Source organism: Calonectris borealis, unplaced genomic scaffold (assembly GCF_964195595.1).
Source record: "Calonectris borealis unplaced genomic scaffold, bCalBor7.hap1.2 HAP1_SCAFFOLD_40, whole genome shotgun sequence".
Taxonomy (NCBI): domain Eukaryota; kingdom Metazoa; phylum Chordata; class Aves; order Procellariiformes; family Procellariidae; genus Calonectris; species Calonectris borealis.
Window position 1 is genome coordinate 1,164,215 of NW_027441454.1, and position 6,000 is coordinate 1,170,214.

General features: G+C 61.5%; 1 non-coding gene and 1 pseudogene across 1 annotated transcript; one reads left to right on the top strand and one right to left on the bottom strand.

Annotated features, from left to right (window-relative positions):
* The window catches only part of LOC142076284 (scavenger receptor cysteine-rich type 1 protein M130-like), a 40,968-nt pseudogene extending 39,181 nt beyond the window's left edge, over positions 1-1,787 (top strand).
* A 3,093-nt stretch (positions 1,788-4,880) lies between these two features.
* Positions 4,881-4,952, bottom strand: TRNAA-CGC (transfer RNA alanine (anticodon CGC)). Its single transcript has one exon. It is a non-coding gene; the product is annotated as a tRNA-Ala (tRNA).
* Positions 4,953-6,000: the final 1,048 nt, after the last annotated feature.

The following is a 6,000-nucleotide window of genomic DNA, read 5'->3' on the forward strand; positions in this document are numbered from 1 at the left end:
CCTGCCCACCACCCGGCAGGACAGGGGCCCTGCTATAGACCCGTGGGGCAGATAGGGGGCAGCTCCAGGTGGAGAGGAGACATGGGAGCTGCTCCGCGGTCAGACAAGGGAGGCAGGACCCAGGGGCCAGAGGGGCATGAGCGCTGTCTCCGAAAGGATGATGCAAGGGTGACGCTGCCCCAGATAATCTCCACAGCAACGTTGCCCTCACGGGCGATGTGCCTGGACGGCACAGTTGGGCTGTGCTGTCGGACCAGCCCTGGGCTGGCCAAAGGAACAGGTTTGGGGGAGCACAGTGAGGTCCCATCCCCCTCTGCCTTTCCCTGGGCCAGCCCTGTCTCTGTCCACAGGCTCCAGGAGAGCTCAGGAGCTCTTCCCCGAGGCCGTGTATGAGGAGATCAGTTACAGCCCAGCGTGGGAGAAGCAGGAAAGGTTTGGTCGCTCAGGTGGGTGGGGGTCCTCCCTGAGCGGGAGGCACATCTGCAGGACCCTTTCCCCTGGCCCCAACCAGGGCTGATCCCCTGAAGCCCCCCAGCCCATGGTTCCTGCAGCGCTGGGGCCATGTGGTCTGTGGGGAGAGCATCGAGGTCCTGGGCCCGGGAGAGGAGCTTCCGCCAACCAGCTGGACAGCCCCTCTCTTCCTGCCCCTGCACCCAATGGGGCACCCGAGGAGTGAGGGAAGGGGCTGTCCTAGGGCAGCTCTGGGAGCAGCTTTGAGACAGTGTTTGTCCCAGGGGAGCAGGGTCAATTCCCAGCCTTCCTCCCCATGCAGCCCCAGCTCTGTGGGTCCCCCTTCCCCCGCAGTGCTGACCATGCGGCAGGGCAGTGGGGCTCACTGCCTGACCCCCGCTGTGCATCTCTCCAGACTCCTCTTCAGAGGAATCCCCGAGCCAGCTGCAGCCCTACCCTGGGAACACCGAGGAGGAGGATGGTCTGGGATCAGCACCAGGTAACGGAGGCAGGAAGGGGTTGATCTCCCTGCAGACATGTGATAGACAGGGATGTCACTGAGCGTCACCGTCAGAGATGGGGAGGACATGGTGCTGCCAACAGCATTGTCTCAGCCCTCTGTCCCTGCTCGTCCTCCCCTCCTCTGCTCTGCAGGACCTATCTTCTCCCTGTCACCAGCTCCCCTCTCCTTTCAGATGTTCTTGTCCTGCCCGGAGGTGACCCAGCAGATGGCTATGATGATGCCAGGGAGGTTTCTGACTCTGGCGATGGTGCTGCCCCTGGGCAGGGAGCTTGGGAAATGCCCAGGGCACCAGAGGAGGGAGCAGGGCCCAAGGATGCTCTGGGAGGTGAGAGGAAAAGAGCGCGCTGCTGGTTCCTGGGGTGCCGTCCCTGGTGCCACCCAGGTCTCTACTGTACTGACACCCAAACCTCCCGGGAAGGGGGAACGTGACCCAGGAGTTTTCCTTGGAGGGACTGGGCGTGGGATAAGGAGCTGAATGTGGTGAGGAGCAGGGAGGAAGGTGATGTACAGACCCCATGGGACGAACTGCAGTGTCCTGCCTTGCTGCTTGCAGGGGGTAGCCTGTGCTCCCGGAGAAGTGACGGGGTCCCTGGAGCTGAAGGAGACACCTCATCCCTGACCCTGGGGAGCATGGGCTATGACGATGCTGAAGAGGTGTCTCTGGCACATCCCCGTGAGGACACAAAGGCTGTGACACCAGAGCTTGCTACGCAACCGTCCCTGAGCCCCAGGCCAGCAGAGCCCATCTCTGCTGTGCCGCTGGGTGCCGCCAGGAGGGAGGAGAGGTCTGTGCAGCTGGGAGAGCTGTGAGCTGTGAAACATCTCCCTGTGCCATGGGCAGCAGACACCGCCTGGCGTTTCCTCTATCTTTATTCCCATTTTTACACGGTGCATCCATATTTGTTCCTATGAAAAGTCTGTGAGGGCTTTGAGCCAGAGCTGGTGCTGGCGGGCCCAGGTGTCGGGTTGTCTCCCTGAGTCTGATCAGGGGGCGCAGAGAAGAAGGACACGGTGGTAGGGAAGGGGCGCGTCTCAGGGACAGCAGGCTTGGGGTCAGGCTGTGGGGCTGCGAGAGCCCATGGTCCCTGGGGAATAATCCTGCTGACAGAGGCATTTCCATCCTGCTGCCCACAGCCAGTTTCTAGTCCAAGTGTCTCTCTGATGGTCCCGTGATGCACCCCAGCGGGAGCACCCATTTCCTCACCCTTGGCTTTCCAGCTCCTCTTTCCCCCAGGCCCTGTCCGGGCCACGCTGGGCCCACAGTGCAGAGGCCATAACAGAGCTGCCGTGTCAGGGTAAGCCCTGGGCTGTGGCCCCACACAAGTGAGCCCGAAGGTGGCCGCAGTGCCCTGAACACCCCAGCCAGCCCCAGGGGACCTCACGGCCCATGGATTAACTCCCACAATGGTTAAGAGGCAGCTCTGCTCCCCACTGCCCCAGCACAGGGTGCAGAGCCACTTTTTGGGACACACGGGGCTGGGATTCCCTCTCCTCATGCTCTGCCAGTGCCCCACTTTCCATGAGCTGTTCCTGCTGCCTTGGGCCCTCGTAGAGCCCGAGCGCTCTTGTCACAGCCACAGAGCTGCCTTCTTCCTGAGCAGGGGCTGTAAGGCCCCACAGCAGCCCTCAGACCCCCTTCCCCTGCTCCCCTCCAGCCCCCACCCTTGTCCTCCTGCTGCCTCGCCAGAGGCGTCCGTTTGGGTTTGTGTCGGGGCAGCACTCGTGTGCAGGTACAGGAGGGATGGGAGCAGGGGGCTTGGGGGCACCTTTCCCTCAGCACTGTTGGAGGGCCACGGGGATGGAGAAAGGATCCCCGTGAGACGCGTGCAGCAGCCAAAAGCCATGGTCTAGCCCCTGGCCTGGAGAAGGGCCCATCCAGGAGGACGCTCATGCGGGAACGTTTCTGTGGCAGAGGAGATTTTGTGTCCCTCCCCTAAAAGAGGTGCTGCTGGGAGCTGAGCCAGGGTCCCTCTCCCTTGGCCAGGGCTTTCACCAGCCCCAGTGCCCATGGGCAGAAAACCCTCTTACACAGGAGTCAGGCGGGGAGAAGGCTTTGCACTTGGGCAGGACCTGGAGCCCAAAGTGCCCTCCCTCTCCCGCTGGTGGGTCTGCACACCCTCCGGCTCCTCCCTGAAAGGCTCCTCTGCTGCAGGCTGGAAGGTGCGTTGGCTCCCTGTGGGGAGCTGCTGCATCTCAGGACTGCTGCAAACAGCAGGGTCTGGCCCTGGAGGAGGAGAGGGCAGGAGGCAGCTCTTGCCAACATCCTCTCCCACTTCATCATTGCCCCGTTCCCTGCTGGGAGCTACTCCACCCCTGGGGTCACCCTGGGGGGATCTGGAGGAGGCCCAGGCTGCCACATCCCTCTGCTCCATACCCTGGAGCCTTTTTGCTGGCAGCCCCTATGGGAGAGCAGCGTGCCCAGGGTGAGACTCCCACGGTGATGGGTGACACACATGGGCACTGCAAACCCAGCCTACTTCCCCTGGAAAACTCCCACTAGGGTAAGCTCCAGCCCTGCATCTCGGAGAAATACGTTATAAAAGTGAAGTAAAGAAGAAGAGGGGAGTGTTCTCTTCTGAACGCAGGACGGTGGGGGCCTATGGGCAGCATGGACATTGACCTGCAGACTCAAGGTGGCCCAAGTGGGGACCAGGGAGAAGAGCCCAGTGCCTGTCCTGTGCCACCTCTCCACCAGCTCTGCCCTCCCACAGGTGGAATATTTCTCCCTTACTCTGGCACCTGGTAAAGGTTTGCCTCCTATTCCTCATGGAGATAAGCCACAGGCCTGGGTGTGCTTGGGGGCAGCACACCTGAGCAGAAAGAGCCTGTTTCATGGCATTTTGGGGTCTGAACAGTCTGGCCCTGCAGGCTGGGTCCATTCTCTGCAGCAAAGCAGGATTCTCGCTGTGCCCCAGACCTGTGGTTTCTCCTGCAGCTCCCGAGGGGGAACTGAGGGTGGTCACAGGGAGACCAACCCTCAGCACTGCTGCCCCACGCCAGGCAGAGCACAGCTGTCAAAGCCCATGGGAGAGCAGCCTTATTGCTCTTAGTCTGGGGTCACCATTCCCAGGGGCTGGGCACCCTGCAGTGGAAGGTGTCTCACTCCCCATTTTTGTTGCGGGTGTTTTTGCCGGGGGAGCAGCCGAGGCACCATCTGGCCCTCCCCACCTGTGCACGGCTGTGGACAGGCCTGTGCCTCCCTGATCCCACCGGCACAGCGTCGACAGAGACACCAAACACCCCAGGAACAAGAGGTGGGCACCGGCCCCACCAGTCCCACCTCTGCAGGGCTGTGCCTGACCTCAGCAGTTCCAGGTTCCCTGAGCTGAGGCTCTGCTCAAGCCAGCGGTGATGGTGGAAGAAGGACCTGGAGACAGGCTCAGGGTAAGAAATGTCATTCCTCCAGCTGGGAGTCCCACAGCCCTGCCCAGGCTTGTCCAACTCAGACGCCCCTACCTGCTGGCACAGAGAGGTGCTTCCCATGTGGTATGGGGTCTCCACCTGGAGACAATCTCAGACCCTTACCCCTGGAAAGCCACCAGGGCAGAGTGGCCCTGGTCCCAGAGGACACCTGGGCTGGACCAGCACCCTCACACCACATCTCTCGGTGCAGCCAGAAACGATTGTAGTGTGCTGCTGACATCTGTCCCCTCCCTGGGTCTCCCCACAAGCACACTCTGCTGCCAAGCATTGTCCCTGGGCGGTGGGTGGGGTGGGTCTGTGGCGCAGGGCAGTACCCTGAGCTCAGGTCCAGCACAGCTTCTCCTCCAGGAGAGGACTCAGCAGGGCACACAGCCCTCCCACAGCCCTCCTCACCTCACAGCCAAGCCCTGGGTGGGCAGGAGGACCAGTGCCCAGCTCCAGCCCACACCTGCCTGAGGCTGGGGAGTCAGGGCAAAAGCACCCCTGGAGATGCTGGGGGTTGAACCCAGGACCTTCCACACGCGAAGCAGGCGCTCTGCCACTGAGCTACATCCCCTTGACACCGGCCAGCGGCAGAGACACCCTCCTCCCGTGACGTGTCTATGACAGCACAGCCCTGTTGTCCCCTGGGTGCCCAGGGACCCTCTGCAGAAAACAGCACTCGAATCCTCCTGAGATGGCGGAAGTTGGGACTGCATCTCCGCTGGGGTCTGATCCTGGCACAGGGCTGCACTGCAGAGCGCTGCCCCTTCAACGTCTCTGCAGGGCAAGGGGGCAGGAGAAGGCTCTTGCTGCGGGTGCTGCTCCCACGCTCGGGCCCACTCCAGCATGGGTCAATGAAGAGGAGAAAACCCCTTCCCCTGAGCCTCCTCTGCCACCCAGAGCAACACCCCTTTGGGCCACATCTGTCCCGAACTCCACAGCAGGAGCAGTGCAGCAGGGTGAGGGAAATGCGCTCCCTGGGCTGATGTGCCCCCAGGCTCTGATGGCATCCCAGGGCATGCCATGGAGGGGACATGGAGGCAGACATCTTACACGCCCTCCTCCGGGCACCGGGCCTCCCCCTGCACCCCGCTGTTCCCAGCCTCCCTGGAGGTGAGTTGGACCACAGGCTTCCATCTCCACGGGGCTGGGGATGTGGGTCGGGCTCAGGGACCTTCCCATTCCTCCAGCACTGGTGACTGTCCTGACAGCAAAGCAGTGCCCTGGACGGCCCTGGCTGGGGTCTCTGTGGCAGGGGGGGTGGGCATGTGCAGCTGTTAACTCAAAGGTGAGGGTTTGACCGCTGGAGTGGTTTAACCCGGCAGGGAGCCAAACACCACACAGCTGCTCGCTCACTCCTCCCCCCGCAGTGGGACGGGGGGAAGAATCAGAAAATGAGTAAAATTCAGGGATTAAGAGAACAACAGTTTAATAGAACAGAAAAGGAATGGAAAATAATAATAATAACAATAATAACAATGATAGAATATACAAAATAAGTGATGCACAACGCAATTGCTCACCACCTGCCAAGCAATGCCCAAACACCACTTATTTTTATACCGAGCATGACGTCACATGGTATGGAATACCCCATTGGCCAGCTGGGCCAGTTGTCCTGG